Raw genomic sequence first — 27,699 nt, 5'->3', positions numbered from 1 at the left:
AAGGTCCGGGTCCCTTTAAGCCGGAAAACGCAGGGCGGAAATGCGTCACGGGCGGCTCGCCCCGGCCCGCGGCCCTCCGGGGCCTGTGGGCGCCGCCCGCCGCCCGCCGCCCGCCGCCCGCCGCCCGCCGCCCGCCGCCCGCCGCCCGCCGCCCGCCGCCCGCCGCCCGCCGCGCCTGGCTCCCGACACCCTGGGCCATATTTTAGGTCTCCCGGAAGCCACTTGGGTGCGTCGAGCCCGCCAGGGCAGACCATTCCCTCCGCCCCGCTTCTCCAGCAGCAGTTGGGCCTTAGCACTAGCACATTCTGTTTTGACCACACCCCGAAGACTTGGGAAGTGTTGCTCCATCCTTAGAGGTGTCGAATGCTGAATCAAACTTCTGCCCAAAATTTCTTGTGTCGACTGTGTGCGAGACACGGTACCTGGATTTTTAGTGGAGGAGAGACTGTGGGTACGTTGCTTATGGGGAAGGCTTTCAGTTAAACCTGAAGCCTACCTGTAATTTCCTTGTGATCCAGGTTAACTTTTCTGAGCCTCAGTTTGTTTCTCTAAATGGGGAGGATGGTGCCTACCTACCGGACTGCGTGCTGTTGAGTAAATGAGCTATGTAAACCATTTGGTACGGTTTTGGCGTATGGCAGTCTCTCAACTAAATATTAATTTCCATGTCCTTCCTCTTCATCTCAGAAGTTGACAAGTATTTGTTTACTGAGCAGGTATTTATTGTGTGTTCAGTGAGAGATGAAGACAGATGGCAGTGTTATTTTTCTGTGTTATGGCTGAGACGTTGGGACCGCGAAGGTTCAGGCTACTGCCCCAAGCGGACATACTCTCTGTTCTCTGCACAGGTTTAGGAGTCAGTGCAGTAAGTTGTTAGATGTGTATTTGCTCAGCTCCAGGCAATGCAGGGGGCTTTGGAGACCTGGTCTCTAATCCTCTCAGCTTCCTAAGACTTTCAGGAAAGTTAGTAACCAAGAGGAGATTCTTTCTCTCAACAGCTGATGCAGCAGGATCCCTTACACCCTTTCCTCCACTTTCTTTGTGATAGGACACCTACCATATCTTAGCTATAAACTCGCAATGCGCTTCTGAAATAAGAGTGAAGTTTCCTTTTTTTCTTGTCATGGAATGAGAACAACTTGCTAGGACTCGTATTTTCTGTAGCAGGTCTTTTTCTGCCTCGTATCTAGTCAATTTAATAGAACCTTAACTTAATTCTAGGTTCAAATACTTTTTCAGACTCCCTTTCATCTAACAGTAGCCTTTTGACACAATTATAGCCCCTAAGCCACTCTAAGTACTCTTGCTTGTAAAATCCCATGGATGGAGGAAGCCTGGTGGGCTGCAGTCCATGGGGTCGCTAGGGGTGGGACACGACTGAGCGACTTTACTTTCGCTTTTCACTTTCACGCATTGGAGAAGGAAATGGCAACCCACTCCAGTGTTCTTGCCTAGAGAGTCCCAGGGATGGGGGAGCCTGGTGGGCTTCCATCTATGGGGTCACACAGAGTCGGATATGACTGAAGTGACTTAGCAGCAGCAGCAGCAGCATAGCCCCTAAGAAGAAAGGTGAAGTTGCTACTGGGGCTTCTAGGAGAGTGTTCAGGTGAGCATGTTCTGTAGACTAGAGCTCATCCTTGCCCTACTCCTGTCTTTATTCCTGGAGGAATATAATGCCAGCGGTGGGGCAGCCACAGCTCAGTCATGAAGCACCAGATAGAACAAAGGTGGCGGACCAGAACAATTGAAAGAGACCGAATTCTTTATGGCATAATTCAGTTCAGTTCAGTCGCTCAGTCGTGTCCGACTCTCCGCGACCCCATGAATCACAGCACGCCAGGCCTCCCTGTCCATCACCAACTCCCGGAGTACATTCAAACTCATGTCCACAGAGTCGGTGATGCCATCCAGCCATCTCATTCTCCGTCGTCCCCTTCTCCTCCCGCCCCCAACCTTTCCCAGCATCAGTCTTTTCCAGTGAGTCAACTCGTCGCATGAGGTGGCCAAAGTATTGGAGTTTCAGCTTTAGCATCAGTCCCTCCAATGAACATCCAGGATTGATCTCCTTTAGAATGGACTGGTTGGATCTCCTTGCAGTATAAGGGACTCTCAAGAGTCTTCTCCAGCACCACAGTTCAAAAGCATCGATTCTTCGGCGATCAGCTTTCTTCACAGTCCAACTCTCACATCCATACATGACCACGGGAAAAACCATAGCCTTGACTAGACGGACCTTGGTTGGCAAAGTAATGTCTCTGCTTTTTAATATACTATCAAGGTTGGTCATAACTTTCCTTCCAAGGAGCAAGCGTCTTTTAATTGCATGGCTGCAATCAGCATCCGCAGTGATTTTGGAGCCCAAAAAAATAAAGTCTGACACTGTTTCCACTGTTTTTCCATCTATTTCCCATGAAGTGATGGGACCAGATGCCATGATCTTTGTTTTCTGAATGTTGAGCTTCAAGCCAACCTTTTCACTCTCCTCTTTCACTTTCATCAAGAGGCTTTTGAGTTCCTCTTCACTTTCTGCCATAAGGGTAGTGTCATCTGCATATCTGAGATTATTGATATTTCTCCCAGCAATCTTGATTCCAGCTTGTGCTTCTTCCAGCCCAGCATTCCTCATGATGTACTCTGCATATAAGTTAAATAAGCAAGGTGACAATATACAGCCTTGACGTACACCTTTTCCTATTTGGAACCAGCTAGCCACCATTTAAGTCCCAAGTGACTGCTGTAAGAATTGTTTTAAGCCAGGAAGTCTTCCCGACCTGCAGCTGCTTCGACACTGCCATCCAACCCTGCAACTCATATCACTAATGCTCATGACTCAGACTTCCAGGAATCCTTTAGAGTAATGTGGTCATCTCACTTGGCATGCTGAAGTATACATTATTAGTGAAATATACCTTAATTATTAAGACAGATTGTACATTTTTACTGTGATAGACACTAAAGTAGGATTCATCAAAGATTTACTAACATGGACAAAATCATTTTAAAATGTAATGAACAAAAGATTGAAATATGACTATAAAGATGATAAGAGTATCTGACAGAAATGATTTTTTTTTTCTTTACAGCCACCTAAATTAAATACCTGAAAATGCTTTTGATGCTGTTGAACTTGGCCACAATAAAAGCAGTGTGTAAATATGATCCCATTTTTGTTAATTATGTGTATATGTGTATAGAACAATGTATGAAAGGTTCAATTCAGTCGCTCAGTCATATCCAACTCTTTGCGACCCCATGGACTGCAGCACACCAGGCTTCCCTGTCCATCACCAACTCCTAGAGCTTGCTCAAACTCATGTCCACAGCTTTGGTGATGCCATCCAACCATCTTGTCCTCTGTCATCTGCTTTTCCTGCCTTCAGTCTTGCCCAGCATCAGGGTGTTTACCATGAGTTAGTTCTTCACATCAGGTGGCCAAAGTATCAGAGCTTCAGCTTCAGCATCAATCCTTCCAGTGAATATTCAGGACGGATTTTCCTTAGGATTGACTGGTTGGATCTCCTTGCAGTCCAAGGGACATTCAAGAATCTTTTCCAACACCACAGTTCAAAAGCATCAATTCTTTGGCACTCAGCTTTCTTTATGGTCCAATTCTCACATCCATACATGACTACTGGAAAAACCATAGCTTTGACTATATGGACTGTTGCTGGCAAAGTAATGCCTCTGCTTTTTAATATGCTGTCTATGTTTGTCATAGCTTTTCTTCCAAGGAGCAAGCATCTTTTAATTTTATGGCTGCAGTCACCATCTGCAGTGATTTTGGAGCCCAAGAAAATAAAGTCTGTCACTGTTTCCATTGTTTCCCCCATCTGTTTGCCATGAAGTGATGGGACCGGATGCCATGATCTTAGTTTTCTGAGTGTTGAGTTTCAAGACAGCTTTTTCCCTCTCTTCTTTCACTTTCATCCAAAGGCTCTTCAGTTCCTCTTCGCTTTCTGCCATAAAGGTGGTGTCATCTGTATACCTGAGGTTATTGATATTTCTCCTGGCAATCTTGATTCCAGCTTGTGCTTAATTCAGTCTGGCATTTTGCATGATGTACTCTGCATAAAAGTTAAATAAGCAGGGTGACATTATATAGCCTTGATGTACTCCTTTCCCAGTTTGGAATGTCTGTTGTTCCATGTCCGGTTCTAACTGTTGCTTCTTGACCTGCATACAGATTTCTCAGGAGGCAATTAAGGTAGTCTGGCATTCCCATCTCTTTAAGAATTTTCCACAGTTTGTTGTGATCCACATAGTCAAAGGCTTTGGCATAGTCAATAAAGCAGAAGTAAATGTTTTTCTGGAAGTCTCTTGCTTTTTCAGTGATCAAACGGATGTTGGCAATTTGATCTCTGGTTCCTCTGCCTTTTTCTAAATCCAGCTTGATCATCTGGAAGTTCTTGGTTCACATACTGTTGAAGCCTCACTTGGAGAATTTTGAGCATTACTTTGCTAGCATGTGAGATAAGTGAAATTGTGTGGTAGTTTGAACATTCTTTGGCATTGCCTTTCTTTGGGTTTGGAATGAAAACTGACCTTTTGCAGTCCTGTGGCCACTGCTGAGGTTTCCAAATTTGCTGTCATCTTGAGTGCAGCACTTTCACAGCATCATCTTTTAGGTCTTGAAATAGCTCAGCTGGAATTCCATCACCTCCACTAGCTTTGTTTGTAGTGATGCTTCCTAAGGCCACTTGACTTCAGACTCAAGGATGTCTGGCTCTAGGTGAGTGATCACTATCGTGGTTATCTGGGTCATTAATATCTCTTTTGTATAGTTCTTCTGTGTTCTTGCCACCTCTTCTTAAAATCTTTTGCTTCTGTTAGGTCCATACTGTTTCTGTCCTTTATTGAGCCCATCTTTTCATGAAATGTTCCCTTGGTGTCTCTAATTTTCTTGAAGAGATAGCCAGTCTTTCCCATTCTATTGTTTTCCTCGATTTCTTTTCATTGATCAGTGAAAGGTTTGTCCCCAGAATATTGGTTGGTGGTGTTTAACTTGGTATTTGGAATAGGAAAAATAGTTAGCATGGAATATATACAAGTCAGCAGTTACTTAGAGGCCACTATGTGCTGCTTGTTCCTTGTCCATGTTGCAGATATGAAAGGGAAATGTGAAAGAACTACACATTTCAGTTACCATTTGCTAAAGACAGTGTGCAATGAGAGTGTTTATTTACTACTTGTTGTTCAGTTGCTCGGTCATGTCAGCCTCTTTGCAACGCCATGGACTGCAGTACACCAGGCTCCTCTGTCCTCCACTATCTCCCAGAGTTTCATGTCTGTTGAGTCAGTGATGCCATCTCACCGTCCCATCCTCTGCCGCCCCTTTCTCCTTTTGCCTTCTTCAATCTTTCCCAGTGTCACTGTCTTTCCCAGTGAGTCAGCTCTTCAAATCAAGTGGCCCAAGTATTAGAGCTTCAGTTTCAGCAACAGTCTTTCCAATGAATATTCAGGGTTTATTTCCTTTAAGATTAACTGATTTTATCTCCTTGCAGTCCAGGGGACTCTCAAGAGTCTTCTCTAGCACATTCAAAAGCATCAGTTTTTCGGCGCTCCACCTTTTTTATGGTCCAACTCTCACATCCATACGTGACTACTGGAAAAACCATAACTTTGACTAGACAGACCTTTGTCAGCAAAGTGATGTGTCTGCTTTTTAATACTCTGTCTAGGTCTGTCATAGCTTTTCTTCCAAGGAACAGGCGTCTTTTAATTTCATGACTGCATTCACTGTCGTCAGTGATTTTTGGAGCCCAGGAAAATAAAACCTGTCACTGTTTCCACTTTTTCCCCTTCTATTTGCCATGAAGTGATGGGACTGGATTCCATGATCTTAGTTTTTTTCAGTGTTGAGTTTTAAGCCAGCTTTTTCACTCTCATTCACCCTCATCAAGAGGCTCTTCAGTTCCTCTTTGCTTTCTGCCATTAGAGGGGTTCTTCTGCTTAGTTGCTCAGTCGTTTCCAACTCTTTGCAACCCCTAGGCTATAGCCCGCCAGGCTCCTCTGTCCCTGTGGATTCCCCAGGCAAGAATACTGCAGTGGGTTGTCATGCCTCCTCCAGGGGATCTTCCCAACCCAGGAATCGAATCCAGGTCTCCTACTTTGCAGGCGGATTCTTTACCTGCTGAGACTTTAGAGTGATATCATCTGCATATCTGAGGTTGTTGATATTTCTCCTGGAAGTCTTGATTCCAGCGTGTGATCCATCCTGCCTGGCATTTTGCATGATGTACTCTGCATAGAAGTTAAATAAGCCAGGTGACAATATACAGCCTTATCATACTCCTTTCCCAAATTTGAGCCAGTCAGTTTTTCCACTTTCAGGTGCTTAAGGGTGGGATACTAATAGGTAATACTGGATTTGTGATTTGTTAAAACCAAATCCACTTTAACAATATCAACTGTTTGTTCAATAGACATAACCTTTAGTAATTAGTTCAGTAATTCAGGGTGATTTCTGCCCATGGAGTAATTTTCTTTGTTGACAACCTACACACTTAAAATTATTTGCAAGTAATAAAATTAATTTCCAGTACTTGTGAGATATTTACTTCCAGTTATTTTCATTGAGAAGGAGGGTAGCTTGAGAAGCTTATATGGATTCCACTTTCTTTTAAATTTTAAAGAAAAAGCTTATTACCAAGTTTTTCTTACTTAAACTTGGAATACCTTTCTGGAAGTTAAAATGCTTTATGATGTTGAATAATGTAGTTTTCAGTGTTTTGCTTTTTTATTTCTGATAACTCTCTTGGGAGGAAAGTTAAGTGATGATCTTACAGTTGCAGATTTCAAAAATGGTATTGGCCATCTGGCTTCTGATTCCTTCTATTTCTACTTATACCAGACTTGTCTTTTTCCTTAAGATGCTGTGCCACAAAGCATCTAATCAAATCTCAATCAAATTTATTGTTTAAAAACAAGTGAAATCCTACACTTGAAGCCTGGGAAAATTAGCTCATTTCAACATTGCACTTTCAAAATCTTAATTGGTTCCAGATGTTTGATTTTAAGCCATATTGTAGAAAATGGAAGGAAGAAAACCACATACATTAAATGCCAAATGGGTGATTTGAGTGATGGGTCATTTAATGAATTTTCAGAACAGACCTGAGAGGTAGTGAGGGCAGTGAAGCTCAGAAAGGCTAAGTGTCTTGCCTAAAGTTACACAGCTAGTAACTTCCAAATAGAATTCTGATTCCTCTGTAATGCACACTCTTTCCACTCCACTGAACTGCCTAATTTAAAGATATTCATGTATAACAAGACACATTCAGGAAGAAAAGCCTTTCAGGAACAACATATTAGAGGTCCTCTAGATCAGCTTTCCATGTACTGCCAGAATCACTTTTCTTATATTTCTGGAAGGCAATCAGCCAACTTTGGCTTAAACCCTTCCAGGCAGAAGGGGCACCACAGTTTTTACTACTGTATGACATGTTGTTTAAAAAGGCATGATTATTGTGAGTTTAAAATTTATAAAAATTGCCATAATTTGTCATAGGCCACTTTTCTCATCTTGACTAATCCAGAATACGTTTTTTCCCCACATCTGCCCTGTAAAGGTTAAATGCTGTCTGCATCTTTTCCAGACTAAATATTCCCAGATCCGTCAACCGTCTTTAAGAATAGTTTCCAGATCACTCAAAATATTGACTCACCTTTGAACACACTAGTTTGCATAGTTTGTTTAGTTTAAGTCGCTCAGTCGTGTCCGACTCTTTGCAACCCCATGGACTTAGTCCCTGGAATTCTCCAGGCCAAAATACTGGAGTGGGTAGCCTTTCCATTCTCCAGGGGAATCTTCCCAACCCAGGGATCGAACCCAGGTTTACCCACATTGCAGGCAGATTCTTTACCAGCTGAGCCAACAGGGAAGCCCACTAGTTTGCATAATCCTCCTCAGTTATGGTGATCATAATGAGCATTTTGACATGTGATTTCCCTAGAATAGTCTTCATAAGGACACATCTGTATTTCTACTAATTTCTGTATTAATATGAAACTTCATAAGCTAGTTTAGCAGTTGGATTTCCTGCTCTTCAGAAACTTATCTGTCTGCTTAATTCTTAGAGCTATCATTTGGCTAAGACTGAAGTCTAATTTCTCTGATAATTTAATCCATTGATTTATTTATGATAATGCTTGGAGAAAATTATAGCAAATGACATCTCACTGGCCTCTTCTAGGTGACTATAGGAAGAAAGGAAAGGGAAACCCCTTATATTTTTCACCCTCTAAAGAATTTTGACCTAAATGCATGTATTAGTTATCTATTGCTGCAAAACAAGTTGTCCCCAAAACTGTGGGTCAGAATTTGGGGAACGTCTTTACTGTTGGTTCTGGTTTTCAGTCTCTTGTGAAGCTGCAGTCAGGTTTTCAGCTGGCATTCAATTATCAGAAAGCTCGATTGGGACTGGAGGACCTAATTCCAGGGTGGCAAGTTGGGCCGGTTTTTGGTGTGAAGTCTCAGTTCCTCCTCATGTGGATTTCTCCACAGGACTGGTTTTGAATATCTCTGCAACGGGCAGCTGGATTCCTCCAAAATTAGGGAGACTAGAGACCAAGGCTTAAGCAGCAATACCTTTCATAACTTAGTTTCTGAAATCATATACTGTCACCTACATGATGCTTTATTTGGTCACAAAGATCAGCCCTGAGTTGTAGGAGGAGAGTACATAGGAGCATGAATACCAGGAGATAAGGACAACCTGTCATACTGGAGGCCAGTTACAATAATGACCTTACCAAAGCATAGTAGGTCATAACAGATACCCTGTTCTGTCTATATGCAGCTATCCAAGTCCAAATCTCAATAACCTGGCAATTGTTTCATAACTGCTTACCTTTCCTCTGGCATTTAGCCTCTCACTTCTCAGAGCTCTTTCACCAATTTCCTCTCCTCAGAATCACAACTATCTAATTCTATTGGTCAGGCTTCCCAGATGACACTAGTGGTAAAGAATTTGTCTGCCAATACAGGAGAAGTAAGACATGTGGGTTCAATCCCTGGGTCGGGAAAATCCCCTGGAAGAGGACGTGGCAGCCCACTCCAGTATTCTTGCCTGGGAAATTCCATGGACAGAGGAGCTTGGCAGGCTACAGTCCTTGGGGTCACAAAGAGTCAGACATGACTGAGCACACACACACACACACACCCCTGAGAGTCAGACATGACTGAGCGCGCACACACACACACACCCCCTCCTGAGAGTCAGACATGACTGAGCGCACACACACACACACCCCTGAGAGTCAGACATGACTGAGTGCGCGCGCGCGCACACACACACACACCCCTGAGAGTCAGACATGACTGAGCGCGCACACACACACCCCTGAGAGTCAGACATGACTGAGCGCGCGCGCACACACACACACACACACCCCTGAGAGTCAGACGTGACTGAGCGCGCACATACACACACACACCCCCGTGAGAGTCAGACATGACTGAGCACGCACACACACACACACACACCCACACACCCCTGAGAGTCAGACATGACTGAGCGCACACACACACACACACACACACACCCCTGTATTGGCTTATTTATCAAATGTTTATAAATGTTTGGCTTATTTATCAAATGTTTATAAATGTTTTTTGCTAAACGCAAATATAGTTTAACTGAGTTTGGGAATATTAACTTTGCTATACTACATTCAAATAACATTAAGAATAATTACTAAAGTGAACATGGAGAGTAGTCATTGGCCTAACTTGGGGGTTTTTAATCTGAGTCTAGAGATGTACCCTGAATTATCTGTAGTACTGTGTACTCGTGAATTTATTCAGAGGGAGAGTCCACAGTTTTTATCAGCTACTTGAAGGGACCCTTTGTAACGTCTTTCAGAACCATCACAAAATTTAGTCTTCATTGTAAGGTTTTTCCAATTAAAGGAAATGGCGTATTGAACCAATTACCAAGTTATTGCCTCAAGGGCCCCAAACACTTCATTGACTGTTTTAAAATAATAGAAGTGTGCATGCTCAGCATGCCTTATTTTTCCTTTTCCAACTCTCATCATATTAAGCTTTGTCAGCAAAGGGCACTGGAGGAAGAAGAGATTTCTCTTCGTGTGTAGTGTAGTCTGCTCCTTTAGACAGGCTCTTACAGTGTGTGTGGCTTGTGCAGCCCTCAATTCCAGCGATGTGGCCGGCAGTGTGTAGTATATCCCATGAATAGCTTCTCCAGGAACCCTCTCAGGCAACAGCCATGAGCAGCTTTCCCTGGAACCCCATCAAATGGCTTCACATGGAGTACCACCAGTACAAAGCTGTCCTTGAACAGCTTCCCCTCAGTCCCCTTAGGCAGCTTTGCGTCCTCAGCAGACTTCTCTGTGAAATGAGCCACAGTTACTGCTTCTCTTCAAGGAGGGTCTATCTCAGCCCTAAGGGCAGTAGATGATCACTATATCTTCCAGTAATCTTTAGAATTCTCTTGATTCCTTACTGGCCATCTCCTTATCAGTTCAATTCCCTGTTTTAAGTGGTGATTCTTTATATTTAACCTTCTGTGTTCAAAATATCGTTTGATTTCTGTCCCTTGAATGGACCCTAGCTGATACAGAATTGGTATCAGTAGTGATCCCAGGAGATAAGCACACAAAGAATTTGAGGGTTGCTTTGGTCATGTCCTTTGGCTGGGCCCCTCCCTGTTGAGAAGTGAGATGAGGGCATTACAAGTAATCAGACTTTCAATTGTGGTTAATCTTGAAGCAAATGATTGCCCAAATATTTGCTCCCCTTGACTGTTAATGGCAGTTAATATGTCTGTAAGGACAATGATATGGGATAAAGTCTTCTGAGTGTCCTTGAGCACTTACAGAAAGAAAATGACAAGCTCACGTCTTTCAACTCTCAGGACAAGTCACAGTCTAAGACCAGAAAGCCTCTGTGATAACTATAAAAGAATCATTTGGTTCTTTCAGACATATGGGTGATACTGTAAAAAAATCAAGCACAAAATTTTACTTTAAGGATCGCTGAATTGTAGTGATAGTTGTACACACAGTCCCATCAAATTTTTCACATGACAAATCAGTGGTTACCAGTGGGGGATGGGGGAGTGGGAGGTACAAACTATTGGCTATAAGATCAGCTACAGGGATGTATAGTACAGTATCGGAAATATAGCCAATATCTTGTAATAACTGTAAATGGAGTGTAAACTATAAAAATTGTATAAAAAATTTAAAAAGGAAAAAACAGAAAAAAATGAACAAACAAGAAAGACCAGGATTACAGAGAAAAACAAAATATACTGGGCAAAAAGAAAAAGGGTACCAAGAAAGAGAAAGGAAAACCAAAAGTAGATGCAACCTGCATTTTTTTAATGTTATTATTATCATCATCATTATTATTATTACTAAAATTAATTGGCTAATTTTTAAATGTCTACATAAAAGTTAAAGCATTCAATGGGAAACTACAGGATTCTGAAAATTGGCATGGGGCAACTGCTTTATTAGAGATAAACTGATCATCTTGAAACTACAAGTCACTCTAAGTTCCCTGTATTCAAGGAAGACATTTGCCCTCTGGAAACTAGCCTTCCTTTGCTTAAAAACCCTGTGATAACTTTGCCTGGGGAAGAGGTCTTAAAAGGGCCTCTTATTTTCCACAAGACACACCATAACCACCCCCTATTGCCGCTAGACCTATAACAGGTTAGATCTCAGCCTGCTCTATGGGAATAGAACACACACTGACCCAGGAAGAAATAGCTTACACACCAAAGTAATTGCAAGACTTATCTAGATCAGTAGAAACAGAAAGTATATCCTAAGGGTGTTAGACCTCAGAGGGTGAAATATAACACTAGATTAAGCCAGATTTTGGATATATGTGCACTTTGTAGAGATTCCAGGTTTAATGTGTTAGTTCATGAAGCTGAAGGGAGCTCTCACAATTTACTGATTGGTTGACTGAAACCTGGACTCAAACTCAACCTACATTTAATGCAGCCGAGATACCAGAGCCACCAACCTCATGTAAATAAAGGCCTTCCAAGGGCCTAGGAAGATAAGAATGTTAAACTGTATCATGTGTTACCTGCACACCCACCTGCCCCCTTCAGCATTCCATTAGAAGGCCCAGAAGACGCTCACTTCACTAAGGCATTGAGAAATACATCAGCGAGGGGAGCTTCCACATCCTTGTAAAGCTCTCTGTTGCTCTTTTTTTTTTTAATTTATTTATTTTAATTGGAGGCTAATTCAGTTCAGTTCAGTTCAGTTCAGTCGCTCAGTCGTGTCCGACTCTCCGCGACCCCATGAATCACAGCACGCCAGGCCTCCCTGTCCATCACCAACTCCCAGAGTACACTCAAACTCATGTCCACAGAGTCGGTGATGCCATCCAGCCATCTCATTCTCCGTCGTCCCCTTCTTCTCCCGCCCCCAACCTTTCCCAGCATCAGAGTCTTTTCCAGTGAGTCAACTCGTCTCATGAGGTGGCCAAAGTATTGGAGTTTCAGCTTTAGCATCAGTCCCTCCAATGAACATCCAGGATTGATCTCCTTTAGAATGGACTGGTTGGATCTCCTTGCAGTATAAGGGACTCTCAAGAGTCTTCTCCAACACCACAGTTCAAAAGCATCGATTCTTCGGCGATCAGCTTTCTTCACAGTCCAACTCTCACATCCATACATGACCACGGGAAAAACCATTGCCTTGACTAGACGGACCTTGGTCGGCAAAGTAATGTCTCTGCTTTTTAATATACTATCAAGGTTGGTCATAACTTTCCTGCCAAGGAGCAAGCGTCTTTTAATTTCATGGCTGCAATCAGCATCTGCAGTGATTTTGGAGCCCAAAAAAACAAAGTCTGACACTGTTTCCACTGTTTTTCCATCTATTTCCCATGAAGTGATGGGACCAGATGCCATGATCTTTGTTTTCTGAATGTTGAGCTTCAAGCCAACCTTTTCACTCTCCTCTTTCACTTTCATCAAGAGGCTTTTGAGTTCCTCTTCACTTTCTGCCATAAGGGTAATTACTTTACATTATTGTATTGATTTTGCCATACATTGACATGACTCTGCCCCGGGTGTACATATGTTCCCCATCTTGAACCCCCCTCCCACCTTCCTCCCCATCCCATCTCTCTGGTTCATCCCAGTACACCAGCCCTGAGCATCCTGTATCATGCATTGAACTTGGACTGGCGATTCATTTCACATATGATAATATACAAGTTTCAATGCCATTCTCCCAAACCATCTCACCCTTACCCTCTCCCACAGAGTCCAAAAGACTGTTCTATACATCTGTGTCTCTTTTGCTGTCTCGTATACAGGGTTATTGTTATCGTCTTTCTAAATTCCATATATATGCGTTGGTATCTATTTCTGCTTCATTGACTATGCCAAAGCCTTTGACTGTGTGGATCACAATAAACTGTGGAACATTCTGAAAGAGATGGGAATCCCAGACCACCTGACCTGCCTCTTGAGAAACCTGTATGCAGGTCAGGAAGCAACAGTTAGAACCGGTCATGGAACAACAGACTGGTTCCAAATAGGAAAAGGAGTGCGTCAAGGTTGTATATTGTCACCTTGCTTATTTAACTTATATGCAGAGTACATCATGAGGAACGCTGGACTGGAAGAAGCACAAGCTGGAATCAAGATTGCTGGGAGAAATATCAATAACCTCAGATATGCAGATGACACTACCCTTATGGCAGAAAGTGAAGAAGAACTCAAAAGCCTCTTGATGAAAGTGAAAGAGGAGAGTGAAAAGGTTGGCTTGAAGCTCAACATTCAGAAAACAAAGATCATGGCATCTGGTCCCATCACTTCATGGGAAATAGATGGAAAAACAGTGGAAACAGTGTCAGACTTTGTTTTTTTGGGCTCCAAAATCACTGCAGATGCTGATTCCAGCCATGAAATTAAAAGACGCTTGCTCCTTGGAAGGAAAGTTATGACCAACCTTGATAGTATATTAAAAAGCAGAGACATTACTTTGCCGACCAAGGTCCGTCTAGTCAAGGCAATGGTTTTTCCCGTGGTCATGTATGGATGTGAGAGTTGGACTGTGAAGAAAGCTGATCGCCGAAGAATCGATGCTTTTGAACTGTGGTGTTGGAGAAGACTCTTGAGAGTCCCTTATACTGCAAGGAGATCCAACCAGTCCATTCTAAAGGAGATCAATCCTGGATGTTCATTGGAGGGACTGATGCTAAAGCTGAAACTCCAATACTTTGGCCACCTCATGAGACGAGTTGACTCACTGGAAAAGACTCTGATGCTGGGAAAGGTTGGGGGCGGGAGGAGAAGGGGACGACGGAGAATGAGATGGCTGGATGGCATCACCGACTCTGTGGACATGAGTTTGAGTGTACTCCGGGAGTTGGTGATGGACAGGGAGGCCTGGCGTGCTGTGATTCATGGGGTCGCGGAGAGTCGGACACGACTGAGCGACTGAACTGAACTGAACTGAACTGAACTGAACTGATACTGTATTGGTGTTTTTCTTTCTGGCTTACTTCACTGTATAATAGGCTCCAGTTTCATCCACCTCATTAGAACTGGTTCAAATGCATTCTTTTTAATGGCTGAGTAATACTCCATTGTATATATGTACCACAGCTTTCTTATCCATTCGTCTGCAGAGGGACATCTAGGTTGCTTCCATGTCCTGGCTATTATAAATAGTGCTGCGATGAACATTGGAGTACATGTGTCTCTTTCAGTTCTGGTTTCCTCAGTGTGTATACCCAGGAGTGTGATTGCTGGATCATATGGCAGTTCTGTTTCCAGTTTTTTAAAGAATCTCCACACTGTTCTCCATAGTGGTTGTACTAGTTTGCATTCCCACCAACAGTGTAAGAGGGTTCCCTTTTCTCCACACCCTCTCCAGCATTTATTGCTTGTAGACTTTTGGATAGCAGCCATTCTGACTGGCGTGAAATGGTACCTCATTGTGGTTTTGATTTGCATTTCTCTGATTATGAGGGATGTTGAGCATCTTTTCATGTGTTTGTTAGCCATCTGTATGTCTTCTTTGGAGAAATGTCTGTTTAGTTCTTTGGCCCATTTTTTGATTGGGTCGTTTATTTTTCTGGAATTGAGCTGCAGGAGTTGCTTGTATATTTTTGAGATTAATCCTTTGTCAGTTGCTTCATTTGCTATTATTTTCTCCCATTCTGAAGGGTGTCTTTTCACCTTGCTTATAGTTTCCTTTGCTGTGTAGAAGCTTTTAATTTTAATTAGGTCCCATTTGTTTATTTTTGCTTTTATTTCCAATATTCTGGGAGGTAGGTCATGGAGGATCCTGCTGTGATTTATATCGGAGAGTGTTTTGCCTATGTTCTCCTCTAGGAATTTTATAGTTTCTGGTCTTACATTTAGATCTTTAATCCATTTTGAGTTTATTTTTGTGTATGGTGTTAGGGAGTGTTCTGCTGCTGCTAAGTCACTTCAGTCGTGTCCGACTCTGTGCAGCCCCACAGACGGAAGCCCAGCAGGCTTCCCCGTCCCTGGGATTCTCCAGGCAAGAACACTGGAGTGGGTTGCCATTTCCTGTTCTAGTTTCATTCTTTTACAAGTGGTTGACCAGTTTTCCCAGCACCTTGTTAAAGAGATTGTCTTTTCTCCATTGAATATTCTTGCCTCCCTTGTCAAAGTTAAGGTGTCCATCAGTTCAGTTCAGTTCAGTCGCTCAGTCATGCCCGACTCTTTGCGACCCCGTGAATCACAGCACGCCAGGCCTCCCTGTCCATCACCAACTCCCAGAGTTCACTCAAACTCATGTCCATCAAGTCGGTGATGCCATCCAGCCATCTCATTCTCTGTCGTCCCCGTCTCCTCCCACCCCCAATCCCTCCCAGCATCAGACTCCTTTCCAGTGAGTCAACTTGTCGCATGAGGTAGCCAAAGTATTGGAGCTTCAGCCTCAGCATCAGTCCTTCCAATGAACACCCAGGATTAATCTAGGCGCATGGATTTATCTCTGGGCTTTCTATTTTGTTCCATTGATCTATATTTCTGTCTTTATGCCAGTACCATACTGTCTTGATGACTGTGGCTTTGTCATAGAGCCTGAAGTCCGGCAGGTTAATTCCCCCAGTTCCATTCTTCTTTCTCAAGATTTCTTTGGCTATTTGAGGGTTTTTGTATTTCCATACAAATTGTGAAATTATTTGTTCTAGCTCTGTGAAAAACACCGTTTGTAGCTTGATAGGATTGCACTGAACTTATAAATTACTTTGGGTAATATATTCATTTTCACAATATTTATTCTTCCAATCCATGAACATGGTATATTTCTCCATCTATTAGTGTCCTCTCTTATTTCTTTCACCAGTGTTTTGTAGTTTTCTGTATATAGGTCTTTTGTTTCTTTAGGTAGATATATTCTTAAGTATTTTATTCTTTTCGTTGCAACAGTGAATGGAATTGTTTCCTTAATTTTTCTTTCTATTTTCTCATTATTAGTGTATAGGAATGCAAGGGATTTCTGTGTGTTGATTTTACATCCTGCAACTTTACTATATTCATTGATTAGCTCTAGTAATTTTCTGGTAGAGTCTTTAGGGTTTTCTATGTAGAGGATCATGTCATCTGCCAACAGTGAGAGTTTTACTTCTTCTTTTCCAATTTGGATTCCTTTTATGTCTTTTTCTGCTCTGATTGCTGTGGCCAAAACTTCCAAAACTATGCTGAATAGTAGGTGAGAGTGGACACCCTTGTCTTGTTCCTGACTTTAGGGGAAACGCTTTCAATTTTTCACCATTGAGGATAATGTTTGCTGTGGGTTTGTCATATATAGCTTTTATTATGTTGAGGAATGTTCCTTCTATTCCTGCCTTCTGGAGCGTTTTGATTATAAATGGACGTTGAATTTTGTCAAGGGCTTTCTCTGCATCTATTGAGATAATCATATGGTTTTTATTTTTCAGTTTGTTAATGTGGTGTATTACATTGATTGATTTGTGGATATTGAAGAATCCTTGCATCCCTGGGATAAAGCCCACTTGGTCATGATGTATGATCTCTGTTGCTCTTTTTGTAGACCAGGCCTGACTAAAGGAGACACTGCCACTGAAATGAACTCCCTCGTCATAGTGCTGTTTGGAAGACATTCCCCTGAAAGGATGAGAATCTGTTTTGTAGGATCAGAGACCACTGTATGCAGATGAATGCCAATTCTTAGCTCAACTGCAAAAATATTTACTGTTCACCCCTTGCAATAATATTTGTGTTCAGTTCAGTTCAGTTCAGTCGCTCAGTCGTGTCCGACTCTCCGCGACCCCATGAATCACAGCACGCCAGGCCTCCCTGTCCATCACCAACTCCCGGAGTTCACTCAAACCCATGTCCACAGAGTCGGTAATGCCATCCAGCCATCTCATTCGCTGTCGTCCCCTTCTCCTCCCGCCCCCAACCTTTCCCAGCATCATACTCACTATTATAGAGGACACAAGGAATGGTAAAATGTACTTGCCTTCAAGGAGTTTACAACTTAGAAGAAAACAAGACAAACTCACAGAAGACAAACTCACAAATAACTATAAAACAAAACAGAGTAAGGGAAGTAGGCCCTTCTACAACCCAGCCAGTTTATTTCTCAGCCAAAAAAAAAGGGGGAAAGTGAGGAAGAGTTTATGATCTGCTGTATTAAAGTGGGCGGAGGGCAAGAGGCAAACAGTAATTTGACATGATTCTTCCTTTGCTCAGCTTTTCCCAACTTTTTCTCACATTTCCTGCAGCTTATATGTTCATTAAAACCAATCCACTGCTTTTCCTCAGGCCCAGCTGGGACTGTAAGTTCAGAGAAGCCCAGCTATGCCCCAGAAGGTAAGATGGACCTCTCACTCCCAGGCATGCATGTCCACTTCCCCCTTATTAAGGCCTGTTTTTCACTGTGCCATTCTTAAGGACAACCTCAACCTTTTTCATCACCCTCTCTACCATCCCTCCCATTTCACTTCCAGTAACTACAGCAATGTCTCTATTTTGGTAGTGGTATCCCAAGTAGTTGTGTTAAGATTCTGAGGCCAGATCTGGGATCAGCAAGATAACTGATTTAAATGACACGGATAAGGAAAGGGAATGACAGCTAAGACAAATACTTCGATTACTGTGTGCTAGAAACCCACTTCCTTCATTCATTCAAAGTGTTTCACATTGCAGAGGTTTTGTACTTTTTCTCTTATCTTGAAAAATGTTTCCAAAAACATGCATAACAGTTTTTAAATAGTTTCATAATTGGTCAATAGAAAAGGTCAAAGTTCTTGAGAAAAATCTTGTCTGAGTTCACTTTTTTTTTTTTTTTCCTTCTTAGTTTCTTTTTTTGTGTCATGACTCCCTGGGGTTTGTAAACAAGGCTGAGTCTTTGAAACAGCAAACTAGCTTTGACTAAGAAAATTTGTTAAATTCCAGGTTTTAGAGAGTAGTAAGACAGCTTCTTGAGTATAGTCTTTGTAACACTCATTCTGAAAGAATGCTGGATTTTATCTCCCTGAAAGAATTTATGTTTCACAACTTTGATGTTGCCCAGTACAAAATGCTCAGCTCTGTTGCAAGAATTTGTAACTAAAGTCACTCCAGAATGAGGACAGCAAATTAATTGAGTACTTGTTACAAATGTGGGGTGTGCTCTGTGCATTTATATAGTGATCCCTTTGGTGATCTCTTTGAATCCCTTCAAGATAAACCCTGAGCCCTCACTTTCAAACTTTCCCTGTCCCATCCTTAGGTGGTTTGTCTGTGCATCCATGTGAAATTTGTTGCACTTACCATGCGATAAATCTGTGAGCTCCCTGAGGCTAGATATTATACCTTAAATTTTTTATCACTGTGACCTAGCACAACCCCATTTTCTTTAATAACAGTGAATATTATTGACTAAATTATAATATTCATTTTACAGAAAATGTAAATGAGTTAAGTAATTTGCTCAAGGTAACTCAGTTAATAGTTGATAAAGTTATCGATACAAAAGCCCATGAATTTTACGGTGTTTCCTATTTGTTTCTATTTAACACCACTTCTGGCTTTCACATCTGTAGAATTTGGGGTAACCGTCCATGTCCTCTTTCATGTATGCAATAGTGTGTAGACTATTAATACAGTGTCTAAGAGAACTACAGGGCAAAAATCTGGGCCACATTGAGTTGTCCCATGAGGTCAACAAAAGGATTAGAGAATTGTCACAGGGACAGAGTTCCTAAGTGATCAGAGGACATAACTCTACAGACATCCGCTAGGAATCCCAGAGAGCCAAAAGCAACCTCTCTGATTAACTATAAGCATGCTTGTTATCTTCCCAGAAAAAGAAAGAAAAACCACAGAAATTTCAACATTGTACTAATTCTCACCTCATACGCTTTCCTCTGTCATTTAATGATTAGCCATACCACAGGCCTTTTCCTGCTAACTCCTCTGCCAAACTCAGGATTTTAATCGATTTTTTTTTCCACTGCACATATGACTACAGTCTCCTATAATTTCTATATTCTTGTAGCATTTTATTTTGTATGTATCAGAGAAAATAGGCTTAAAGAAGGAAAACAAAGTTCAGCATAAATTAGTACTTTTTGTCAGGCTTATGTGAGAGATGGTCATCTTTGCTCCCTACCATTTATGTCTTGGTTCTCCAGGGTTTTTTTCTTTTTTTCCAAAATTTATTTAGAAACCTCCATTTTGGATTTGGGTCTCTCCTGTCACAGGGATCAAACCCACATCTCTTGAGTCTCCTGCATGGGAAGGTGGATTCTTGACCACTGCACCACCTGGGAAGCCATATATGGGTCTCATTTTGTCTTATTAGCAACAGAAACCTTTTTTAGAAAAATTATTTTATAGGGTTTTTATCAGCTTCAGTTTTCTTTTATTTAAAACATTTTTTAACTTTATAAGAAATTCTAGTCTAATTTGTATGCCCTCACCGTCCTAAGTTAGCAACTATCGTTATTTTTTATTTCCTCTGATTTCCACTATCTCTGAGTGCATATTTATAATTAATTCATATGTATGTAGTTTTATAAAGTTGTAATAGTATGCACACACAATTTTAGAAATCCCTTTTTTTCACGAGTTTTTATAAGTTTTTAAATTTCCATTTGATTATTTTTTATTCCTACGTAGTCATCTTTATCAGTGCTGAAGTTTCAAAATAAAATACTGTGTCAACACGCCATAATTTTATTTAATCATTTCTCAAGTCTTAGAGATGTTGATTCATAGTTTTTCATTATTAAAAAGAATGCTTCTGTAACATCCTGGTTTGCTTAGCCCTATACTTGAAATATAGTCCCAGAAGAATGATTATTAAGTCAAAGGATCTGAACTCTTGATATACATTGGCCCATTATATTTTTAACTCAACTGAAAATAAATTTAAATGTAAATAAGAATTGCAGGTGGATTCTTTACCAGCTGAGCCACAAGGGAAGCCCATGAATTTAGTATTATTTAACTTGCTTTAGTCCTGCTGTTAATATATTACGTGGGGTCATCCAACATTTTAAAATATGCCAAAAATACATCATTTAGTCTATTTTGTTGCAAGTGATGATAGTCTATCAAAAAGGCATGAATAGATTCAGGAATCATCTTTCCCATTCTTTATTTATTTCCCATTGATACTATCCATATCATTCCTTGTTGGGCTTTCTCCATAGTAGGAAAAATGGCCAGTAGAGATCTCAAGGGCTTCCCTGGTGACTCACATGGTAAAGAATCCACCTGCAATGCAGGAGACCTGGGTTCAATCCCTGGGTTGGGAAGATCCCCTGGAGGAGGGCATGGCAACCCACTCCAGTATTCTTGCCTGGAGAATCCCCATGGACAGGGGAGCCTGATGGCTTGCAGTCCACTGGGTCACAAAGAGTCAGACACGACTGAGTGACTAAGCACACAACACAAAGATCTCATCTATTTATTTAAGACTTGTGCTTTCACACACCAGATCTCATTAAAGGATTCTGATTACTTTTCTTAGCTCTGATGCCCACCCTGGGTTAATCATTTTGTCTGTGGGGACTTCCCTGGCCGTCCAGTGGTTAAGACTCTGCCCTTGTAATGCAGAGGGCACAGGTTCCATCCCTAGTCAGGGAACTAAGATCCTACATGCTGTGCAGTACAGCCAAAAAAAAAAAAAAAAACCCACTAAGGAATCATCTTGTCCTTGAAGACATAGTGCTTTGAATGGCCCATCTTGGTCACATGATGACCATGTGGAGTAGAAGGCAGGGTACCCTGACTGACAGTCCTGAAAGAATCGCAGACTTGGAAAGAGGTAAGGGGTCTTAGATGGGCTATTAGCATACAAAAACAATGTATCTATTATATGAGGTTTTTTATATTGTTTCTAAACTTCTTCACATTTGTAAATATAGACTTGACCCTATTTAAGGCTGTGAAATAAGAAGGTTTACTTTCTTGCTCTCTTATCTCTCCTTTTCTGCATCCTTCTCCTTTTCTCCAAGACCTATGATGATTGTCCAGTGACCTAAGGTTCTCTCTGTTTCCCATCAAAACTTACTTTCAGCTAACAGGAGTTGAAAAGAATCCAGAAAAATCAAGTTAAGATTCAGGATTCAAAGTACTCTCCTCCATAGAGCTGATTAGTTTTTCTTCAAGGACAATCATATAAGACTAAGTAAGGGGCTTCCCTGGTGGCTCAGAGGTTAAAGCGTCTGCCTCCAATGCGGGAGACCCGGGTTCGATCCCTGGGTCTGGAAGATCCCCTGGAGAAGGAAACGGTAACCCACTCCAGTATTCTTGCCTGGAGAATCCCATGGATGGAGAGGCCTGGTAGGCTACAGTCCACGGGGTCGCAAAGAGTCGGACACGACTGAGCAATGGGACAAATGAACGAAGGTAAAATTTGCAGGGGAAGGAGACATCTGAGCACCTTCAAATAATCCCCCTCTACTGGGAATTCATTTTTTTTCCCTTTCAATTGCTAGTAATACCTTTAGTGGAAAGGATATAAGAAATGACTAGGACCCAGGATCTTTAACTTAAATCCTATCTATTTAGCATTACCTGTGTGGCTCAGATGGTAAAGAACCTGCCTGCTATGTGGAAGACCCGGGTTTGATCCCTAGGTTGGGAAGATCCATGGGGTTGCAAAGAGTTGAACATGACTGAGTGACTTAACACTTTCACTGTACAGAATGGGCTTCTTCAGTGGCTCAGATGGTTAAGAATCAGCCTGCAATCCAAGAGACTCAAGAGTCGCAGGTTCTACCTCTGGGTTGGAAAGCTCCCCTGGAGAAGAACATGGTAACCCACTCCAGTATTATTGCCTGGAGAATCCCATGCACAGAGGAGCCTGATGGGCTACAGTCCACAGGGTTGCAGAGTATGACTGAGCAACGGAGAACACACGCGCCACAGGAAATACACATATAGAAGTCGAGGCTAGCCAATGCAACGGTGAGGTTTTTGTCCAAACCCCACTATTTAACAAAATGGAAATAGTCAAGAGCATAAGCTCTAGAATCAGCCCAATCTGTGCTCAAAAGTGGCGCTATCATTTATTACCGGGAGTCTTAGTACCTTCACTATAAGATGGGGATAGTACTTTCTACCTCATGGGGCGCTGTTAGAATTGTTTAAAAATAATACATACAGACTGCTTAGCTCAGTTACTGGCACATAGTAATCCCAAGTGAGAATCATTTGATAATGTTGATGATGAAGGATGAAAAGGAGATAGAAGAGAGGAAGAGGAGGGGAAACGGGAGAGGATGAGGAGGAGAAAGAAGAAGGCATCACCTTCCTACCTGAAAGGCCAAACAAATCACAAAGAAACCTTCATTTTACTTGGCTGCAAGTTGGTCTTAGGACCTAAGATAATGGTCTTCAAAAAGTGTTGTCCTTATACCTCTGAAATAATTTTGTAAACGATGAACTTACTCCTCTATTTTTAAATTGACATCTGAAGGTTTTCATTTTGAGTTTAAATAGTTAGAAAGGATATTCCTGCATTTTACAAATAGTGACCTTTTCGAATAAAACTTTTATGTCACTTTTAGCTAGTTTTTACTGTCACTCACTCTCTTAATATCCAGGGTTCCCAAGCCTATAACACGATATCAAATTTTTAATTGCACCTCTTTTTCTTTTACTTGGCGGTAACTTATTTAATCTACTAGAGTCAGAAAAGGAAATTTTAAGTTTGTTATTCACTACACTTTTGCCATTACCATATGCTTAAAATATATTTTCATGAAAATCTCAGAGCTACAGATGTCACTTGTTTTGTTCATGGCCCATATCTGTTATATAATTTAATTACAAAGCCATCGGATAATTTTTTTTCTCTAGAAAAGTGAAGGGAATTGAATTCTGAGTAAAAGACTATATACATACACACACATTCACATATATCAGGTATATATACCCAGTCGACCCTTGAACAACGTGGGTTTGGACTGCAGGTCCACTTACACTCGGATTTTTTTCAGTAACCACACACTTCAGTGATACATGATCAGACTTCTCTGGAGGTCCAGTGGTTGGAAATCCGCCTGCCAATGCAGGGAACAGGGGTTTGAACAGGACCAGGAAGATTCCACATGCCATGGATCGGCTAAGCGTGTGTGCCATGACTACTGAGACCTGCATGTTCTAGAGCCTGTAAGCTGCAACTGCTGAGCCCTAGTGCTGCGACTCCTGAAGTCTCCCACCCTAGAGCCCGTGCTCTGCAACAGGAGAAGCCACAGCCATGAGAAGCCAGTGCACTGCAACTAGAGAATAGCTCCAGAGACAGCAACAAAGACCCAGTGCAACCAAACATAAATAAAATTTAAAGAAATATACAGTCCCCAGTTCCTAGCTGGTTGAATCCAAGGATGCAGAAGCGTGGCTACTAAGAACCAACTATAAATTGTAAGTGGATTTTCCACTGTGTGGGATGGGGGCTGGGGAGCAGCACTCTAAATCACCACCCCCCACTCTTAGTTCAAGGATCAGTTGTACATTCATACAGATAGTTTGGAGAACCAAGTCCCGTACCAATAAAAGTAGGCTGCACTGCCTTTCCTTCCCAGGCCCTTTTCCTATTCCCCCCACCCCTTTCTTCTTAAACCCACATCAAAGTCTAGCGCAGCATCCATCTAAACACTGAGATGATCGGCCCAAAGAAAAGGACGAGGAACTGAAAAAACAGCCCAGTTGTGTACTAATGAGACCCAAGTGGTATCTCACTTTTGTTGGACACTTTCTGGGATGGGTGGAGCTTCCCTCATAGGTCAGTATAGGCCAAAATGCCTACAACTGTGTGAAATATCAGTCACAGTGAACTGAAATTCAAAACTCAATTTTATTTTCAAATACTGTCTGTGAATCAAAAGTACGATTTTAGTACTGCCAACATGTCATTTGATGTAATTCAATTTAATATTTTTCTATTAAGTCCACGAACCAGCAGACTGCAGTTACTTCCCAATCCTCTCAGACAGACACCTGGGGGAAAGGGACAATTTGATGATGCTTGTCAGAATCTTAAAAGAGGACTGTAATTGGGAAGGGATGAGGATTCATGGGGTCGCAAAGAGTTGGACACAACTGAGCAACTGAACTGAACTGAACTGAGGATGTATTCTGGGGGCCAGTAATGTTCTGTTTCTTGACTTAGATGGTGGTGGATACACCGTTACTTACTTTATAACTGCTGAAAGTATTCCTCTAAGTATACTGCAGAATTTCAAACCTATTGCAAAGTATACCTACTAGATTATTCACTTTAAATAGTTCTCTCCAAATTTAAAAAAAATATGTAGGAGTAATTTTATATTATTATATATGATAGTAAAAAATTAAAGCTAAAAATCTGATAGTGAAGGTTTGGTTAAATAAAGCATAGCATAGCCGTACATTGGAACATTATACAGCTTTTAAAAAATTATATACAGGTAAATAAGTATGGAAATAGAATGACATTAAGTCAAAACCAAATTGCAGAAACTATGTTCAGTAATATCCCATTTCACTTACATAGTCCTTATGTAAAGAAGACTTTCTGGAAATATATAAACCAGAGGATTAATAGTCGAATTGTGGTGAGAGTTTTATTTCTTTCTGCTTACTTTTATTTTCTAATCTTTCTAAATAAACTTGTTTTACTATTTTGATAAGAAAAACTCTTTTTAATTTTTAAAATCTCATCCTTTGAGCCAGCAGAAATCCCTGTTGGCATTATTCTGTTTTGACTTTTTAAATTTTTTAAATAAATAAACATTTTAAAAGGGTGATCCATTCTCTTCATAAACCCTTATATTTTAAAATATGAATGTATTATTAACAGTTGGGTGGAATCAGGCACTTTTAAGAGTTAAGGTAATTTCATGTTTTAAGTTTTAATTTCTATACAGAATCTTTCCTGAAATCAGAATTGGTACTGAAAAAAAACTATTTTGATGTTTTTAGAAGCTGTAGTTTTAAAAAGCTATTTCAGACAGGATTAGATGATATTTTTCTTTTATTCTATTTTAAAAATTTTGCTCACAGATTCTTCAGTCTTTTAGACAAAAGCCTCATTTGAGAGTGATAGTCAAGTTATGAACTTCATCTTTACTATTACACTTTTAAATTTCTTCTTAGAGGTGCTTAGTGCCATATTTTCAAGAGGAAATACTATCATTTGTAAAACAGGAAACTGACGAAATGCACCGTGAAATGTTGTATTGCTGCGGTTAACCGCATCAGCCACTGGGTGGCTCCACTGTTTCGTTCCATTCACTGTCTCTGATGATGGAAGTTTCCAATGAAAACAGGAGATGAAGAGCAGGGCTTTATTTGCAGAATGCTTAATTAGGAACTGATGCAGCATTTACATTCTAGACATTTTATTTAGAAACAGTTCTGCTCATGTATGCAATATTTTCTTGTGTTCTTTGATAACTGGGCATTTAACTTGCCAAGGAGGGGAAAGGAAAACTGTATTTTTTTCCCCTTAGTATTGCATCATTTCCTATTCCAATTTTTTAATCAGAATCAAGAATTCTTCATTGATGACATCTTGTCTATTTTCATAGCTATCATTTTCAGAGTCCTATAATAAAATAATAATAAATAGAGTCCTATAATAAAATAATTTGAGGGAAAACAAGAAATTACCATTAGACCAGGAGTATATTATGTTCTCCTTCTGGAAAGGTAGAAAGCTACATTGCTGATAGCTTGCATCTCTAAGAGATGTCATTGTGTTTCAGTAAGGGCTGGTGAATAGAAAAAAGAGATAGAAATAACCCACAAAGATGTAGAATTGTAGAAGGGATTGCTACAGCTAACTCTTTCTGGGGTCACAGATCTACACCTTGGGACTGATCACAAATGTATGTTGTCATATGTGAAATGAATCACCAGTTCAGGGTCGATGCATGTTACAGGATGCTCGGGGCTGGCGTGCGGGGATGACCCAGAGGGAGCATAAAGGGAGGAGGGAGGTGAGAGGGAGGTTCAGGAGGGAGAACTCATGTACACCCGGGGCAAATTCATGTCAATATATGGCAAAACCAACCAATATAATATTGTAAAATAATTTGCCTCCAATAAAAAATAAATAAATAAAAAATTTGACCTCAGTTTGTATTTCTAGATGCCATGCATTTTGTGCATTCATGATAAACTTTTTCTCCATCCTGTCTTCTTTTAGTCTAATTTTTCTAACCCAAACCTATTACTTTCTTTTGTGTTCTTGGTTCCTTTTGTAATCCCTATCCCTATTTATCTTTTTTTTTTCATCCTTTTTCTTTTGAGAGATTGAATGCATAATTTTTGAGTGACAGTTACTGTTTAAAATTCTGCTTTAGACCTGAATCATTCCATTAGAGGAAAGAAATTCCAGAAATCTAATATAAATGGCTCAGACATTTAAATGCCCCTAAATATGAATACAATTAAATATTTGAGCTAGTAATCACTGTTTTTTAATAAATTAGCTGTATAACTAATTTCCTTATGTCCTTGGGGGAAACTCATGAATGGTAGAATCAGATGAAAAACATTTGAATTCAAACAACAGTGAAATTAGAGAGCATGTTTCTGACTATAAACTATAAATAGAGTAACTAAAACCAGAACTTGGTGTAGATGACAGAAAGTAGAATTTAAAGTGAGTAGAATTTAAATATCAAGTTCACCTTATTAGGAAAAAATACAGTCATGAGTTAAGAGAATGCATTATTTAAAATATATTCAAATAGATGAGGTATTTCAAATAGATGAAATAAGGTAAGGTCTTGGATTCTAGACTTCTGAATTAATATCATGAAATTCACAGAGTTCCCTGCAGAAAAAGAGGGGAGTAAAGAATCTGACTGCTGATCCAGGAGAGAGGATGAATCTCAGCTATCCTCCTATCAGAAGACAAATCCACACAAAACCTACAAGCCCAGTCATGCGTCAAAGCCCTTTTCTGGCTATCAATTGTACTCTCTCTCCTGTTGAAAACAAGAATATTTCCAGAGTGTGAGAGCCAAACAGGAGTAGCCATTTCCACCCCGAGGCTTCATTATCTCCCAAGACTTCTGGGATTAGACTTAGGTTTTGTTGAATCAGGCTCTGCAGTGGCTGGGCCCCATGAAGCATCAGTTTTTATTTGAGTCACATAACTCTTGAATGAGACTAAATCTGTAAAATTCTTCATCTGTAAATAAACTTGTATAGATAAAGATTTAGATTAAAAACAAATATTCTTAAATGTCTAATGTATTGGTGCAAA

At 40.8% G+C, this 27,699-nt stretch overlaps 1 long non-coding RNA gene across 1 annotated transcript; it reads left to right on the top strand.

Annotated features, from left to right (window-relative positions):
• The first annotated feature begins 138 nt into the window (after positions 1–138).
• On the top strand, positions 139–26,447 carry LOC148778348 (uncharacterized). Its single transcript, XR_016037040.1, has 3 exons — positions 139–451; positions 17,769–17,816; positions 23,441–26,447. It is a non-coding gene; the product is annotated as an uncharacterized LOC148778348 (long non-coding RNA).
• The last annotated feature ends 1,252 nt before the right edge of the window (positions 26,448–27,699 follow it).

This window comes from Moschus berezovskii, chromosome 3 (genome assembly GCF_049115385.1).
Source record: "Moschus berezovskii isolate FMDL1 chromosome 3, NW_MosBer_1.0, whole genome shotgun sequence".
In the NCBI taxonomy this organism is placed as follows: Eukaryota; Metazoa; Chordata; class Mammalia; order Artiodactyla; family Moschidae; genus Moschus; species Moschus berezovskii.
Note: the sequence above shows the minus strand (reverse complement) of the source record. Positions and strands in the feature narration are given on the sequence as shown.